This window comes from Sceloporus occidentalis, unplaced genomic scaffold (assembly GCF_023333645.1).
Source record: "Sceloporus occidentalis isolate IW3139 unplaced genomic scaffold, rSceOcc1.0.p SCAF_4, whole genome shotgun sequence".
Classification (NCBI taxonomy): domain Eukaryota; kingdom Metazoa; phylum Chordata; class Lepidosauria; order Squamata; family Phrynosomatidae; genus Sceloporus; species Sceloporus occidentalis.
In genome coordinates this window covers 170,866,320-170,885,584 of record NW_028316984.1, presented here as the reverse complement: position 1 = coordinate 170,885,584, position 19,265 = coordinate 170,866,320, and positions in this window count along the sequence as shown.

The following is a 19,265-nucleotide window of genomic DNA, read 5'->3' as shown; positions in this document are numbered from 1 at the left end:
GCTATTTAGCAAATTCATACAAAAATCCTCCAAGCCGTGATACCATTATTGGCCAAACAAATTGCACAATATACTTGTTGCAAGCTTTCAAAGTTCCACTGGCTTCTTCATCAGGCAAGATGTTACCAACCAAACAGGAGGAAATAAATTAAAGATGTTAGTAATGTGCCTTCATTTTGTTGTTTCTGTCCTTAGTTAAGATGGTATGAGGAGGGTAAATTTTGCAGGCTGGCTCCTCCTCCTTCTGGCCATGTCGGAATTGGGAGTTTAACAAAGTCCAGGAAATTTAAAGTCCATTTGCATATCAACAGAACTCTTCTCTTTCAATCCAATCTGTCTCCTTTCCTGTGAGGCCACAGGCCTCTTGTAGGCAGAGGACAATGGATTTTTCAAGAAGCATCCATGTTTTAACATCGGAGTAATTTGGTAGGTGTATTTATATTACTCAAGTCAGCCGTAGGATTCCAACCAATAGATTAGGCTTTTTAATGAAAGCCTCCTGCACTTTAACATGAGAACAAAGATACATTTCTGTCCCAGAAAGAAAGGTGGGAGTAACTTCTCACACATTCTGTGAAGCTGCAAAGTCATATTTGGGGGGTGGGTGGGGAATCCCACCACTGAAAAAATACAGCAATAAATGAGTAGGAAAAAACAACATGATTGTTAATTAGCCTAAATTGCTATGAGTTCCAGTTTATAGTTTCAGGAAGTCATTACCAGTTTATCAGCTTGCATTGCTGCAATCATTAATAGACATCACTTTTCATAGTCATGCAGGGCAGGAGTTGCGTGTTTTAGGATGGAGAGGTTAAAAGTAATATTCAAATATACTGAGATGAATGACTAGCATACCAACCTAAGGCAACTTTTTTATTTACTGACCACAGCAATAAATGAGAAAATCATGACCTAACTAATTATATCCCACATATTCATACATAGCCTTGTGATGAAGTGGGTGGATCGGAGATACAGACATGAATTTGTTCAGGCATCATTCAAGATCTCACATTGTAATGACTAGATAAGATATATATGTAGTCTACGAAGAAGAAGTAATTTAGTCAAAATTAATGTGCATGTAGGTGGAGGAGGGTAGGAAGGATTGAACAAGAATAGATATGCTGTTCACTGATATTTATTGGTATCCAAAACAAGAGCTTGCACTGCAGATATTATCAGGAAAATTATCAAACCCATCTACTATACTGTCAGGCCACACTCTATGCACTGGAATGCATCGCAAAGCTTCATGTCTTCTTGGCACTTATTTATTATTATTCTCTTGCTCCAAGGCCCTAGGAAACTGCCTTATATTGGGCACAATTTAGGGCTGCCAGGCCTGTCCCTGAGAAACATGAGCCCTAGGGATGGTTCTTAGTAATGTCACAGTGAATGGCCTCTAGCGATGTCATGGTGGTGGGCCACGCTGACACCATTAAACACAATACATTTAGCATGTGCATCCCACATAAAGAAAGGAAATGGTAGGCAAGAAATAACCATTTAAGGTGGTGTAAAGAAAATGGGAGCAGAACTGGGAAGAGACGAAAAATCAGAAAGCAATGATCCTGCAGTACCATCATGCTGAGACAAGATTGGTAGGTACATGTAACAGGGCTTTTTCTGTAGCATCATTCTGACTATGGAACTCCCTTCTAAGGAAGGAAAATTGGCTCCACACCTTCTGAGTTACTGTCAGACAGCTAAAGTGGTGTCTGCATGGACCGGGATATGTTGGGATTGATCCAGAGTATCCTGGCTCCAGAGCTGCCCCAACCGCCCCCTATTTCCTCAGGTCCTCCAGTGTTTAAGCAGCTGTTTGTATGTGCCATCTAAGATGGTGTCTGCATGGGCCAGGATACTCTGGGAGCAACCCAGAGCATCCCGGCTTAGAGATGCCTCAACATATACAGTGGACCCTCCATTGCAATGTCAGGTTTGTATATGCTGACCTTTTACCCCCAAAGTGAAAAATTACCGGAAGTTACTTCTACAGGCCTTTAAGAATGGGAGATTATTTAAATTCCCTTAAAAGATGCAGTCTCTTTCCCAAAATATAATTAAAAATAGAAAATCATAGCCCCTGGAGGTTTCTGGGTATGGTGTGATTTTCCATTTGGGAGTTTGAAAATGTTGACACTGGTAGACCAGGGAGTTCCTGGATACATGATAAGCTCCACACAACAGCCAATACAAACTCTATTGCTATAATTGTGATAGAAAAGGCCATTTTGCCAGAGATTCACTCCCCAAAAGACTTAGCCACTTGGTAGTCTCTAAGTATTCAGTCTACAAGACAAAGACAGCATGGCTCAGCTGATTTTAGCAAGAGATTTCACAAAGTACAAATGCGAGGAAGTCATTTCCTTTTTAAAGAAAGAGCAGTAACAGTTGATCAATACACCCAGAAACCAGCTTCCTACCATACAGTTTCTGACTGGATCAGAATATGCACTGATACTTTCTTTGATTTTGTTGAGAAGAATGCTGAAGGAAAAATTGAGGTTGCAAAGCATAAACTATGGATAGAATGATAGAAGAGACCACAAGAGCCATCCAACCCCCTGCCATGCAAGAAATCACAATCAAAGCATCCCCAACAGATGACCATCCAGCCTCTGTTTAAAAACCTCAATAGAAAAGAGACTTCACCACTCTCCAAGGCATTGTGTTCACTATCAAACAGCTTTTACCACCAGGAAGTTCTTCCCAATTTGTGTGTGTTTTGTAATTTAACATTTTGTATCCCACTTCAAGGTAGGTAAGAAATAAAATTTATTGTGATTATTTCATAGAATCATAGAATCATAGAGTTGGAAGAGACTACAAGTGCCATCCAGTCCAAACCCCTGCCATGCTATTCTATTAGGTAGAATCTCTTTTCCTGTAGTTTGAATCCATTCTTCCATGTCCTCTGGAGCCTCAAAAAGCAAACTTGCTCCTTCTTCCATATATGTCATGTCATAATATAATAATAATAATAATATGTTTTATTTATAGACCGCTATTCCGCGATGATCATAGCGGTGTACAGTAAAATCGTTAATACAATAAAAATACAGTTAAAGGAGGGAGAAGTCTCATCCTTCAGGCAGTCCAAGATGTTGCTGGTCTGCCTGCTGGCTCCCTCTGAGGCCGAGATGACAGTTGAGGAGGGAGGGGCCTCTTCCTTCAGGCAGTCCAAGATGTTGCTGGTCTGCCTGATGGCTCCCTCTGAGGCCGAGATGACAGTTGAGGAGGGAGGGGCCTCTTCCTTCAGGCAGTCCAAGATGTTGCTGGGTCTGCCTGATGGCTCCCTCTGAGGCCGAGATGACAGTTGAGGAGGGAGGGGCCTCTTCCTTCAGGCAGTCCAAGATGTTGCTGGGTCTGCCTGATGGCTCCCTCTGAGGCCGAGATGACAGTTGAGGAGGGAGGGGCCTCTTCCTTCAGGCAGTCCAAGATGTTGCTGGGTCTGCCTGATGGCTCCCTCTGAGGCCGAGATGACAGTTGAGGAGGGAGGGGCCTCTTCCTTCAGGCAGTCCAAGATGTTGCTGGTCTGCCTGATGGCTCCCTCTGAGGCCGAGGTGACAGTTGAGGAGGGAGGGGCCTCTTCCTTCAGGCAGTCCAAGATGTTGCTGGGTCTGCCTGATGGCTCCCTCTGAGGCCGAGGTGACAGTTGAGGAGGGAGGGGCCTCTTCCTTCAGGCAGTCCAAGATGTTGCTGGTCTGCCTGATGGCTCCCTCTGAGGCCGAGATGACAGTTGAGGAGGGAGGGGCCTCTTCCTTCAGGCTGTCCCTGATGTTGCTGGGTCTGCCTGATCGCTCCCTCTGAGGCCAAGATGACCGTTGAGGAGGGAGGGGCCTCTTCCTTCAGGCAGTCCAAGATGTTGCTGGTCTGCCTGATGGCTCCCTCTGAGGCCGAGATGACAGTTGAGGAGGGAGGGGCCTCTTCCTTCAGGCAGTCCAAGATGTTGCTGGTCTGCCTGATGGCTCCCTCTGAGGCCGAGGTGACAGTTGAGGAGGGAGGGGCCTCTTCCTTCAGGCAGTCCAAGATGTTGCTGGTCTGCCTGATGGCTCCCTCTGAGGCCGAGGTGACAGTTGAGGAGGGAGGGGCCTCTTCCTTCAGGCAGTCCAAGATGTTGCTGGGTCTGCCTGATGGCTCCCTCTGAGGCCGAGATGACAGTTGAGGAGGGAGGGGCCTCTTCCTTCAGGCAGTCCAAGATGTTGCTGGTCTGCCTGATGGCTCCCTCTGAGGCCGAGGTGACAGTTGAGGAGGGAGGGGCCTCTTCCTTCAGGCAGTCCAAGATGTTGCTGGTCTGCCTGATGGCTCCCTCTGAGGCCGAGGTGACAGTTGAGGAGGGAGGGGCCTCTTCCTTCAGGCAGTCCAAGATGTTGCTGGTCTGCCTGATGGCTCCCTCTGAGGCCGAGATGACAGTTGAAGAGGGAGGGCCCTCTTCCTTCAGGCAGTCCAAGATGTTGCTGGGTCTGCCTGATGGCTCCCTCTGAGGCCAAGATGACAGTTGAGGAGGGAGGGGCCTCTTCCTTCAGGCAGTCCAAGATGTTGCTGGTCTGCCTGATGGCTCCCTCTGAGGCCGAGATGACAGTTGAGGAGGGAGGGGCCTCTTCAATATTTCTTCAATGTCATCCCTTCCAATATTTAAAATTGGCTATCAAATCACCCCTTATCCTTGTCGCTAAACATACCCAGCTCCCTAAACCACTTTCCATAGGACATGATTTCCAGACGTCTCACCATTCCAGTTGCCCTCCTCTGGAAAGTCTCGTGTACATGTATATTTTGTGCAAATTGAAGGTTCTGAATGTTTTATTCTGAACTGCAAAGTACATAAAAGAACTGTGAAAAACATGGCAGATAATGTCTTGTTTATTCCCGACTTACACAGCAAATTGTTCAAGGTGTTTTCTTTCTATACACACACATTTTAGAAAATATTTGAATTGTTTTTCAAAAGCAGAAAGTGTGCAATTACTAAAGAAAATGATGATGTGTGTGTTCATACATTTGAAAATGATGATGTATGTAATTTATATATTTCAGTTCAATAAGCAAATGTCACTCAAGCACAGAAGAATGAAAATGACATTCTTCATCTATGGCAGAAGCATTTTAGATGTCATGACCTAAAAGCTGTTCTTTAACTACAGAACCAGAACTTGTCCACTATTTTCAAGAGAAATCCACAAGTTAATAACAATGCTAGCATGTGCATAACCTATGTTAAAGAAAAGGAAGTTAAGGCCTCATTTCAGTCAAAAACTTAAATAAGAAGCACCAAAGTGTTGATCTCATACGTGGTGACCTATTTGATCATTTGATGTGCCCTCACTTGGCCGAAACAGATATGCTTTAATTTGGGTGGATGATTTTTAAGTTATTTTGTCATTTACTACTGAAAGAGAAATATGAAGCCCAACAGATGCTGCAGAAACACATTGACATGGTCAGCACTAAGTTTAGGAGAGCACCAAAAACAATCTGGACAGAAAATGGTGGTGACCATCTCACATCACACTCAAGCTTTCCTGGAAGTGCATGACATTTTACACATAAGAGTGAGCTATACTCTTGAGTAGAAGAGGATTCTACCAGGAGTCAGTGTGGCGTATTGGTTTGGGTATTGAACTATGACTCTGGAGAACAGGGTCTGATTCCTTGCTCAGCAATGAAACCCATTGAGTGAACTCCCATGAATCATTTCTTAATAGCATAAATGAAGCGTGATTGCAAGAGAGCAAAAGTCAATCATACTTCATTAGCACTATTGCAGAAGCAGCTAGGAATACCCAGAATGCATTGTGGTGGAGACAATCTGATCTCATTACCAGGATTACTTTTTTTACATTTACATTGCAGGTTTTGGGGACAAAATTATGGATTTTAATATGACCCATGAATGTCAACGATAAAACCCAGGAGCATGTAACAAAGGATGTAAAAGACTAAGCAGAGGAATACGATGCTAAACAACATACAAAAAAACAGCAAGTATAACTGTTTACATTCACACTGAAGGCTGGATGGATGTGAGTGTAGATGATGGTCAGTGCTTCCAGAACAGATTACACTTTTGCCTTTCACCAGGGGAAGGCTCCCATTTTAAAATAAGAGTTAAAGTACAGTACTTACATTGACCTGTGGATAAGTCAACACAGATTTTTTGAGTGAAATTTCTATACCTATACATGGATATATACCGTACTTCGGCACTTTTAACTCCATTTGCAGCAGCTGTAAGCTGAGGACAAAAAGAGAAGGTCAGCAGAGGAGAGAAAAACAGGGACATTTTAAAAGCATCTGAAAAATTGAGATAACAGGATTAATTGGGACTGTTCCTGCTAAACTGGGACAGGTGGAGAGTATGTGACTGTAATTCTGAGAATGTGGCTATAATGTTAAAGAAATAAACAATCTGCTATGGCTGACCTTTTTCAAGCACCGTTATAATCTTGTCTGCAAGCTGTTTGTTTAGACAGTGATCCATAAAAAAGCCCACCCTACTTTATTTCCTTTCTTATTTTTGCTGTTGTTGATGCCAAGCCTTTTGAAGAACTTTCTTCAAAAGCTATGTTAACATATACAAATTAGGAGCTATGGGAAGGGTAGGGAGGAAACTGAAATTTGACCAAAACAAAAAAAAAAACTTCCCACAGAAATTAGCTTAATGACAACAACATTGGCTTCCTCATGGCCTTCCTTCTAAATCCTTGCTCTCGAGTGATGCAATAATAATAATAAGAATAATAGAACAAGCAAATAAAAGAGAATTGCTGGTGCAGAAAGCACAGGCAAAAAACAAAGCACCAGTCAGTACAAGACTTGAATGTACTTTTCTCATTCTTTCCACCTACCCCTCATTTTCAGTAGTTGCCTGAGGCCACTTCCAAGGAGTACAACGTATCATTACACAACATGTAATTACTTAACTTGCCTATTAACTGGAGGCTGCTCAGTAAGGTTTCATTTTTTAAAATAAAATAGCAGGTAGAATAGGTTCCCTCACCTATTTGATTACAGAAATTAGAATTTATTAATAGAATTCAATGCCACCCAGCCCAAAAAGAACAAAAAAGTATTACTAGCATATTTTTAGACTGAGTAGGAAATTGTATATTGTATTTACATTTATTCATTTAAAAATGAGCTTAACACCAACAGGTCCTGCAGTGATGAAGTGGAATTCACCAGACACCAGGACATCATAAGAGAAACACAGGTCTCCATCAGCCATTATCCACATGGACTAGTATAGGAATTCCCTTCTAGGGGAAATTCTCTCTCTGTGTGTGCTCTCTTTTCATTAGCAGACAAATTTCTTTCTTTCTTTCTTTCTTTCTTTCTTTCTTTCTTTTTTTTCTTCTTTCTTTCTCTCTTTCTAATTTAGGAAGGCCTTTGATTCTTAAATCATGTGGCAGTAGGCTGTTTTGAAAGTGGTGTGCTATGCTTTTATAAAGTTTTATTTACATGTGCTTAAACTGTTTAGACATAGTTTTCAAGTTTTTTTTTTCATTGTCTTTTCCTTATTGCAAAATAGGATTTTAGCTGAAGTTTGTTTCAAATCACTGTAAGCTGCTTTGGGACCCATGTTAGGAGAAAAACAGAGTATACTGTAAATTAAATAAGTAAATAAAGGGGCAAAACAGATGGGCAGGAAAAAGTGGCTTGAAGCTGCCTTTACTGAAGCCACATTGAAACCCCACCAACTGCACCACCGGCTCCCAAGGCAGCTGGAGTGTTGGACACAATATTCCAGGTGGGGCCTGACCAGAGCAGAATACAGTGGCACTATTACTTCTCTTGATCTAGACACTATACTTTTATTGATGCAGCCTAAAATTGCATTGGCCTTTTCAGCTGCCGCATCGCACTGTTGACTCATGTTCAACTTGTGGTCTACTTGGACTCCCAGATCCCTTTCACAGATAGTCTCATTCAGCCAGGTGTCCCCCATCCTATATCTGTGCATTTTATTTTTCCACCCTAATTGCAGTACCTTACATTTCTCCCTGTTGAATTTTATTTTGTTAGCTTTGGCACAGCTTTCTAGTCTATTCAGGTAATTTTGAATTTTGATCCTGTCCTCTGGAGTATTAGCTATTCCTCCTAATTTGGTGTCATCTGCAAATTTTATGAGTATCCCCCCAATTCTGTCATCCAAATCATTGATGAAGATGTTGAATAACACTGGGCCCAGGACAGAGCCTGTGGAACCCCACTGGTCACTTCTCTCCAGGATGAAAGGGAGCCATTGCTGAGCACCCTTTGGGTTCGGCCAGTCAACCAGTTACAAATCCATGTAACAGTTGCTTTGACTAGCCCACTTTTTACAAGCTTGTTTGCAAGAATATCATGGGAAACCTTGTCAAAGGGCTTACTGAAATCAAGACATACTATATCCACAGCATTCCCTTCATCTACCAAGATGGCAATTTTATCAAAGAAAGAGATCAGATTTGTCTGGCATGACTTGTTTCTCTGACACCCATGTTGACTTTTTGTGATTATGGCATTGCCTTCTAGATGTTCACAGACTCTCTGTTTAATGATCTGCTCCAGAATCTTTCCTGGTATTGATGTCAGACTAACTGGATGATAATTGTTGGGATCCTCTTTTTTCCCCTTTTTGAAGATGGGGACAACGTTTGCCCTCCTCCAGTCTGCTGGGACTTCTCCTGTTTTCCAGGAGTTTTCAAAGATTATTGCCAGTGGCTCCGATATGACATTTGCCAGTTCTTTTAGTACCCTCGGATGTAGTTCATCTGGTCCTGGAGACTTAAATTCATTTAGATTAACAAGGTATTCCTCTACTATCTCTTTACTTATTCTGTCCTGAAATTCCCCTTTTCTGTCCTCTGCTCCATTATCCTCAGGTTGAGCACCCTTTGCCTTTTCTGAGAAGACTGAGGCAAAGAAGGTGTTGAGTAATTCTGCCTTTTCTCTGTCTTCTGTTAACATTTTGCCATCTTCTCCACGGAGTGGTCCTACCGTTTCCTTCTTCTTCCTTTTGCTGTGGACATATCCAAAAAATGCCTTTTTGTTGTTCTTAACCTCTCTAGCAAGCCTGAGTTCATTCTGCACTTTAGCTTTTCTGACTTTACCCCTGCACATGCCTGCTATTTCTTTGAATTCCTTTTTTGTGATTTCCCCCTTTTTACATTTCTTATACATGTTCTCTTTCAAACTTAGCTCAGTTGAAAGTTTTTTAGTCATCCATCCTGGTTTCTTGAGACACCTCCCATTTTTCTTTCTCAATGGAACTGTTTGAAATTGTGCCTTCAGTATCTCACTTTTGAGAAACTCCCATCCGGCCTGAACTCCCTTCCCTTTTAGTATTTCTGACCACGGGATCACCCTCAATACTTCTCTAAGTTTACTGAAATCCGCTCTCCTAAAGTCTAGAATGCGTGTTTGACTATGCCTGGCTTCTCCTCTCCATTGTATAAGAAACTCCAGGAGAACATGGTCACTTCCACCTAATGATCCCACCACTTGTACCCCATTAACCAAGTCATCCTTGTTGATTAGGATCAGATCCAAAATAGCTGACCCCCTTGTTGCCTCTTCCACCTTTTGGACCATGAAATAGTCTTCCAGGCAAGTGAGGAATTTGCTAGACCTTGTGGATTTGGCTGAGTTTGACTTCCAGCAAATATCAGGGTGGTTGAAGTCACCCATCACTACTACATTTCTCTTTTCTGACTGTGTGGTCATCTGTTCTAGGAAGATATCATCCAATTCCTCAGTCTGACTTGGGGGTCTGTAGTAGACTCCCACCGTAACATCCTTGTTGTTTCCCTCCCCTTTAATTTTTATCCAGATGCTCTCCACCTGGCTTCCATGATTGATGTCCTGGATCTCTTCACTGGTGTAAATATCTCTGACATATAGTGCTATTCCTCCTCCTTTCCTGTTTGGCCTATTTCTCTTGAAAAGGTTATACCTCTCTATTTCCACATTCCAGTCATGAGACTCATCCCACCAGGTTTCAGTGATGCCTATTATATCATATTTGCTTTGTTGTACTAGGAGTTCAAGTTCATCTTGCTTATTTCCCATGCTCTGTGCATTAGTGTAGAGGCATCACAGACCATTGCTGAGGTATTCAAAACACATACTTGCCAAAGAACAGGCAAAAACCTATTTTGCAGATTTCTTCATAAACAGGATGGGAAGGAGATTTTAGGGAGAGAAATGAACATGGAGAAATGTGAAGCTGACAGATTCATTAATCTAAGCACAGAATTTTAATGTCTCGTTTTACAATAAATCTTTGTATCTTCAGCCATGTTTTGGGTACTGCATTAGGATTGCCACATCTCCCCCACACTGAGAAAAATATACAGAGGGCATCATATATAATAGGAATATCTGGGAACCCATTTAATTTGTCTGGTCCAAAGAGGTGAGAATTGTTTGAGGTTTATTTTTTTGGTACTACTTACTGAAATCTACAAATTCTGCATAAATGGGACAGAATGAAAATTGATTTTTTTTTCCTAAAAGGGAGGGGGTTAAAAGTGAGCCTGACACATTTGACTATATGTCAAGTTAATCAATTTGCTGCATATTCAGACTACAGTAAATACAAACTTGGGCCACACATATCAGTCTAACCTGCCTCAAAGGTTTGTTATGTTTTGTTTTGTGTTTTAGCTTTGAGACTACAATAGGACATGGCAAAGAGAAGCATGTGTGCTGCTATGCATTTGCTCAAGGGAACGCATGGCATAAATTTAAGTAGCATTCAGAGCACTGTTAAAAAGTTGCTAACACATTTATCTAAAAGCAAAAGTTCTCGATGAATTCTAATCAAGGATTTTGAAGGAAGGACAAAGAATTTTAAAAACCCAAGAACAATCCTTGTTAGTGGATACACACAAACTCTTAAATCACATTTATTGGTTCTGTATAATGTGTTTGAGTGTGGAACTGTTTAGAACACAGGAGCAGAGGGTGTGATAAGAAAATCCCTGCCAGCTCTTAGAAATATCCTCTTGGTTTCTTTTCCGCATGTAATTGCCCTCAAATGTTTCCAGGAATGCTACTGTATTAATTTTGTAAAGTTGTGTTAATACAGAATCTCATGTTGTGCACTGAACCCTGTAGTTCTGGTGGCAGTTTGAGAGTTGCCGCTGTAACAAAGGAAACTGTGTACTGATGTAATCTAAATTTTACTGGTTAATATATTATATATTCAAGCAAGACTGCTCAGGAATGACCACTTGGATAAAACTACTTTACAGAAGGTGTGTGTGTGTGTGTGTGTGTACACACACACACAGAGTGGGCCCTTGATATCTGCTGGAGTTTGGTTCTAGGACCCCCTGTGCTCAAGTCTCATTGAACACAATTGCATAGTAAAATGGTGACCCTTAAAGATAATGGCAAAATCAAGGTTTGTTTTAGGGAATTTATATATTTTTGAAATATTTTCAAGCTGTGGATACTTGAATCTGTGGGTAAAAAACTTACTCTGTGTGTGTGTGTGTCTGTGTGTGTTTATATCTAAACAGACAGACAGACACACAGACACACACACTACCATAATGTTAATTTGATTACAAATTCTTCTAGAACACAGCCACATAGCCTGAAAAACTCACAAAAAATATAGATTACAGTACAGTTTGGACTTACTGAAAAGACTCTGATCACACAACCTTTCCTGTAATAAACCATTTTGAGGTGAGGTGGAGAAGGGGAAGGCATGAAGGTAAGGACCTAAGATCCAAAACCTAGACTGCTATGGGTCCCAAAAACTTAAATTTAAGGTGTTGATACTGACAAATTTAATCACTGCCCCCCCCCCCAAAAAAAAAAAAGTATTTCTAGATCCAGAAGCTGTATGGCAAAAAAATGATTTAGATGAGCATGGGCTTATGTCACAGAGGAAACCAGGAGGGGAGAAACTGTCTGATACTATTCCAGGAAAATCTAAAGAAAATGCCTTAACCATTGATCTTGACTTTCTTTCTATGAAAAAAGTCCTATGAAATTGTCTGCTCCTTTCTTAAATACTGTTAGGAAATTATAGCTCAAAATAATGACTATGCTTTTTCAAACCACTGCTTTCAATCCTTTTCTCAAAAAGAATAAATGCTGTTTTAGTTTGAAAATGTTTGGAGAATTGTTTCATGGGAGACGTTTATAGCCAGAAAAGATTTTGGATGATATTTTTACATTCCTTGCCCACATTATTTAGGGGAATCTCATTTGTTCATAGCCCTTTTCAACTCTGTGTAAAATAATTCTAAACTTGTTATATATTTAGTAGAGAACATCTGGATCCCTGGATAAAAGCACACAACTGTCTTATGTGATTTATGATTCTGTTTTTTCTGTCTATACATAAGGCCAATTTTTTTCTCTTGTTCTGTCTCTCCACATCCAGCCCTCCCCTCCTCATTCATGCAATTTTGTCATTTTTAAGTATTTTAAGATGGTTTTCACTTTCCGCCTGTCCTAATAAATCCAAACTAAATGCCTTCTGCTTGTTGCTGTAGTATCTCCTCGACTACTAGATTTATTGCTCCTTGGATGGAGGAATTACAAAACGAGCTACTTTAAAAATAACAACAATAATGGGGCCCCAAGATAATAATGTGAAGTGGTAATTTAATATATTTCTTAAAAAAATATTTGTGTCAGAGATTTCTTCAATATTTTACATGCTTCTAATAATGTAATTCCAACTTTGTTAAAACTAACATTTCAAACTCCTGGGTGAGAAAAAGAAGGGATAAAAGTGATTATAAGACTATGTGTCCCCTAGTCTAAACAGTTCCAGCACAAAATCCAGTATTTATCTCCACAAGGCTACTTATGAAAGGCTTGGCTCATTTTCTGAAGTATGAAATTAACTACTTGTGAATGGAGTAGAGCTCATGCTCTCAGGCACTATCAGCTACTTACTCATATGTCAGAAGTGGGAGACGTCATTGCAGTGGGGCCATTTTTTCATCTCCATGACCTCCTGTGGGCTGCAGGGTCACATCCATCCACACACACACACACACACACTGGAAGTAATAGTACAACACTTCTAGGTGCCATTTTTGGCTGATATAGGACCATTGTTGATTCAAGGGCTTGAGGTGGGGAGATAGTGACCTAAACCACCACATTTGTGGGTGGACTTGGGGCATGGATGGTTTTCAGACTCCCTCTAAGGACTCCCTAAGTTTGGGAGCAGTCACCAAGAAGCCCTTCTCCCTTTTTCCTATCAAATGAGCCTGAGAAAGTGGTGGAACCAAGTGAAGGTACTCTCTAGATGATCTCAGTCATAATGGGCTCATAAAGAGATTTTTATGGGCTTATAAAGAAATCCCAAGACCCAGGTGGGCTCATAGAAAGAGATCTCAGGACCCAAGTAGGCTCATCCCTTCATAACCTAGATCTGAGCCATATAGAGCTTTACATGTCATAACTGACACTTGGAGTTGTGCCCAAAAACTGATGAGCAGCCAGTGGAGATTTTTTGCAACAAGGAGTTGTTTGCTCCCTGTAGCCAGATGTGATTTAGGAGATTATTTTATTGCTTTATTCCTGATCTGGGCACAGGCTGAGACCAGGCTGGGAAGATGTGTTACTGCACAGCTCCGTGCCCAGATAGTTACCATCCCATCCCCAATTGGAATGGCTCCCATGACAGAAAATAAGCATTTTTAGCCAGGGACAGGAGAAGGACGAGATGGTAATGATCTGGGCACAAAATTGTTTGGTAGCACATCTTCCCAGCCCAATCTCAGCTCATGCCCAGATTGGGAAAAAGCCGGTAGTGTAATAATCTCCTAATATTTGGTTGCAGATCATTGAACCAGGTAAAGTTTCCAAACACTTGAAAAGCAGCCCCACATAGAGCACATAATAATTCAAGTAGTACATGGGTTCCCATCCTGTCTCCCATCTAGTACAAACCAGTCATATTTTATTAGATTCAGTAATATTGCTGCACCATGTTAAGTGTTTCTAGTCAGTGTAACTGCAATTCAGGTCTTGTCTGCACTGACCAAAAAACCCACATTTCCCCTCCCATATCTGCTAAGATCTGTTTACATGACACTAGGCCAGTTCCATGGTCACATCAGTGCATGTGGCACTTGCATAGTGGAGCCAAGGCAGCTCTGGAGCACAGTACTTTGGACTGCACATGGATTCTTTCAGCTGGCATAAATGCATCCCCATTCTTTCTGTTCTTTTATAAACTCAACACAAACACACACCTTATACCTTTAGTTTTGCAATTGTTTAATTAATGTAAGCTGCCTTGAGTCTCTTGAGTTCCAAGCTGGGGAAAAGATGTGAAATTTTACAGCAATAGTAGTAGCATCAGAAGCACAGAAATATACTTAGAATTGCAGGCTTCCTTATTCTTGCCTTGCATGTACAATTGTATCCATCCTTCAAGATGGATGAAAGGCATTTATGCACACGTTCATGCTCCTTGATGCTTTTGACTAATTTGGAGGGATTCCAATAATAATGAACTGATATCTAAACAACAACTCAGTCATACTTATAAAGAACAGGGTGGGAAAATGTCTAGATATCACATTATTTTAACAAGATTCTGACATATAGACCTTCTGACCTTCAAGGCTGCTGAAAGACTCATTCACTTCAGTGGCACTTGCATCTATTCATATAATGTTTTACTTGCTAGCCTGCCTAAGTGTACTATGAGGCCACATTTTCATCTGGTGTAAATCCACTTGGCACATTTAAATTCAGTGGAACCAAGGCAACATAAACTGTCTGGAGCTCTCACACTTTGTTTTTCTTTGTGCTATCTAATCTTTGCCTTCTGCTATCCAAAGTGCAATAGCAAGGACTTAAAATAGCAATGTCATAATGTCTTTGCATGCAGTTCTGTTGCCTAAAAGTTGATAAACAGATTATTTTCCCTCCTTCATAATAAGGGAGTAGGGAAGAAAAGAGCATTGATGATGTTTGACATGATTCTTTAATGAGATATTTGCTTGGATTGACCTTCTATCTAAAATGCCAGGATAAGCACTTTAAGGCACTGAGTAAAGCTCAGAACATTCCCCACAGGAAATGGCACAAATGTTCCATAAGTAGTTGTTGGAAACATTAGGAAAAAACCCATGATATTCAAACCATATGAAAACACTTGCACTGTAATGTTATAAAAAGGTATTTTAAAGAAAACACATATTCAGATTCTTTACCTGTTACTTGATGGAAGCAAAAGTAAACTCAAGTTAAAAACTTCCATTCAGAGCAGCACACTCTACAATCCTGATTCTCTGCAGGTGCAGCTGAATTGCTTGAAACAAGGCTTCATATGCTTACTGTTTGCTAGTCTGTTCTTAGAACAGATTTACTGAATCATTTGCTGAGTGGTCTATGTATGGTTGTGAAAACTGGATAGTCAAGATAGATGACAGGAAGAAAATCAACCCATTTGAGATGTGGTACTGGATAAGAGTTCTACAGATACCATAGACCACTAAAAAAGATCTTAGAGCAAATCAAGCCTGAACTCTTCCTAGAAGCCAAGATGACTAAACTAAGACTGTTGTACTTTGGACATATCATGTCCCCAGAAAACACAAACATGTTTGGTAAGGTAGAAAGCAATAGGAAAAGAAGAAGACCACATCCCAGATGGATAGACTCAGTCAGGGAACCCATACCCCTAATTCTGCAAGACAAGAGCAGACTGTTGGTGATAGAGTGACTTGAAGGGCTCTCATTCATGGGGTTGCCATCAGTAAAAATTGACTTGATGGCAACAAAGTCAATATACCTGCAAAGCCCTTAGATTCAGTGGGCATATTATGATTGGATTTAGGTCAGAGGTGAGAATCATGTTGCCCTCCAGAAGTCACTAGACTACAACTCTCATCTGTCCTACCCAGTATAATAAGGTATGATGGGATTTCAGTCGAATATAATTTCCTCACAATTTAGGCAACAAAGAACAGATAATGAACATCCCACACAACCTTGTCTGGTCCTTTTCTGTCTTAGAGAGCTGTAGCTGATCCATGCAGCTGTCCAGAGCTGACCACCAAAGATGTAAAAGACAGTTGTGGTTCCTCACTCTCAACCATCAGTTGCCCAAGTAAACCTATATTTACCTAGGGAGGAAGAGGAGAAAGAGTTTACAAAATCTACAGGCTATATACTTCCACTAACATTAGCAGATGGCCCTGTAGTATAGAGCCAACTAGTTATACAATATTTGTAAGTGTGGATCCTCAAAAACAGGCTGTATAGGAGGGATCAGGGTAATATGGAAAACAGAGCCAGGCCTCACAACAGTAGGAATGTGTAAGCAGTTGTCATTATTTCCTACCTCTTCTGGAAGGATTACTCAAGTAAAGGTAGGTGAGTGATGAGAGGCAGGTTGGGTGTCTGCAGCAGCTATAGCCAAAACTGTTTTGCTGTCCTCTCCTTCTTGCTGAGTAAATTGGGTGCAAACTATTTGTTTTGTACTTTGTACACAGTTTCCAGCAATTCAAATCATGTGAGACCAAAGAGAGAAAGTGAGGGGAGAAGAGAGAAAAGAAGGCATTTTAAAAAGTAGGTGGAAAAGTGAGATGACAGAGGATTAATTGGAACTGTTTCTGGTAAAATGGGCCAATTTGACAGTACCGGTGCTCAAAGGTAAGAAATGAAGATAGTCTGCAAGATTTGGTTCCAGCTCCTTCTTGTGTATGTAGAAAGCTAATGGGACATTTAGAGCAATAGATAACTGATGTAACAGGGAGAACCTAGTAATCTTTTGTTGTTGTTGTGTTTGAAGGAACTGAAAGAAAGAGAAGTGTGGATGGATGTACGGTAATTTATATGCTGGAAAAGACAATTCTCTGAATTATGTGCCTCCTTCTACCGAGAAAAGTGAATTCAGAGACATGGCTGTGTTAGCCTGGAATATTGGTATGCAAAAGGGATCTTGTAGCACCTTTGAGACTAACTGTACAAAATGAGTCATAGAATAAGCTTTCATAGACTTGGTCTGCTCCCTCAGATACAGTTGCATCTCATTCTTAAAATTCTTAATGAGTCTTAAAATAAATATGTATTCTTGTAACATGAACATATTTGTATACACTTTTTGCATGTAAATCTAACATTTTCACTTTGGATTTCTAAATTGAACCTAGCCTGTTTCAACATTAATCTTCAACAAATGGATAGGCACCCTCCCCCCCCCCCCCCCACACACACACAGAGAGAGAGAGAGTTATATAGAAATACACATTTCTAAATGTATTTTCTCTCATTATACATCTTTTCAAGTACTTTTTCCATAATAAGTGTTTGTGGTGTCCAGTGGCAAGATAGAGAGAGGTGACATTTTGGCATTTACAACTTTAATAGGACAGAAAAAGGAGACATCTTTTATTTTATTTTTTTACAGTAGAAGGCTCTGCCTGTATGGGATCAGATCCCTGCATCAGCTGTTCCACCTGTCACCAGATAAATACCAAACCCACCTCACATGCTGGGTGCCTCTGAAATTATGGAAATGGGATGCTGATGTTTTAAAGCCTCTGTGTGGATTCCCACAACCAGAGGATAAGGCTGAGAACCCAGGCTCTAAGCTAGGCACGACCCGTGTTGCTTTCATCCCCAAAGTCCCATAAGGGACTCCCCTGCCCCGGGCATGACCAGCATGCAGGCTTCAAAATGGATCCAACTCCATGAAGCTTGGTTAGTCAGGGAGCAGCTTATATACCTCCCTGGCACCCCCGAGTGAAGACTTCATCCTCTCTGGCAAAGCCCTACCTCTGGAATAACTGTGCCAATTTTGATCAGTTGGTTATTCTCACCACAACATGGAGCATGGCAAAACCATATAGGTAGCCAGGAAGAAGACACTGATACCAGTGTAAATGGCGCTGAACCTCTGCTTCATTCTCTCTACCATGAACTGCCAAAAAGCATCCCAACTAAGTTTGGGGCTGATTCATTTTCATTAAAAAAAAAAAAAAAAAAAACTACACCACAAAATTCTCACCAGCACTGAAATGGAATGCATATCTACTTTCTTGTCTATGCTTTATTTAATTCATATCAGTCCATGGTTAGTTCATATCTGCTTTTACATAGATCAAATTCTTCAAGCATCCCTAGATGCTAGCCAAACTCGATTTAATCACTTCCCAATGGAAATTACCTCTTACTATTTTGTTTCTCCTGAACAGCCACTGGAGTACTATGATCACATAATAGCACCGATGATTTGACTGCCCTCCTATGTCTGATAAGCTTGCAAAAATGGGAGGCTGGTGGATAAAGCTTGGAAAACTTTCCTTTTCCAACTACAGCTCCCAGAATCCTCCAGAGACCTTGACCAGCCCTGTTGCCTGTCAGATTCTGCCACAGAAGGAGATATATAAATAGACTAAGAGAGGCTCTTATAGATTAGTTCCAACTAAAGTAGACTCACTGAATCAATTGTTGAATAATGAATCAGGTAAATTCTACTGGTTCAGCTGGTTTACTTTAGTTAAGACTAACAGGTATAATTTGCACCATAGCTGTTATTTATGTGCTATCTCAGACAGTGATACACAACTATAAGGCTGCACTCAGGCTGCTAGGGTACAAAGTATGGCATTGATGTCTGCCTTTGGCTTCCTTTACTTGTCTTTTCATTTGGCCAATAATTAAACCATCAAATTTGCAGGGAAACAAGTCTTTTATAAGCGGTACACATTTACAAGAACAAAAGGGGCATACATCTGTTACTGTACAATATGCTTGCCAAATTACTGTAAGAATTTTTTTTTAAACCCACACAAATGCTTCAGGGCAAAAACATTTATCAGCAGCAGGGTTATGGAATACATGTACTCACAAGGAAAGAGTCATCAACAGTTACTAGCATTACTGAGATTAGTACATTTGGATGAACTCTCTGGCACTGACCACCCAGTAAGGAAAGTCTTGGACTAGATGAAAATTTTGGCTCCAAAGAGACATGGGGATTTCTGCATTCTTTATGAATTCCTTTTATAGGAGGGTTGAAAGGGATCCAGACATTTGGATGGCAACCTATGCTCATTATTGATTATAACTGGCACCAAACTCGGGAAGAAAATCTGTTTGGTGCAACTGGCACAAACTATGTTTGTTTTAATGTGGAGCAATTGCTGTTAAAAAAAAACCTGCCATGTTTGCAAAAATCTATGTCTTTTATTTCTTCAGACTTCAGCATTCTGCCAAAAGTTCTTTAATTCAAAAGGGGGTGGAGAACCCATTTGCCTTGTGAGTTGCTCAAAATG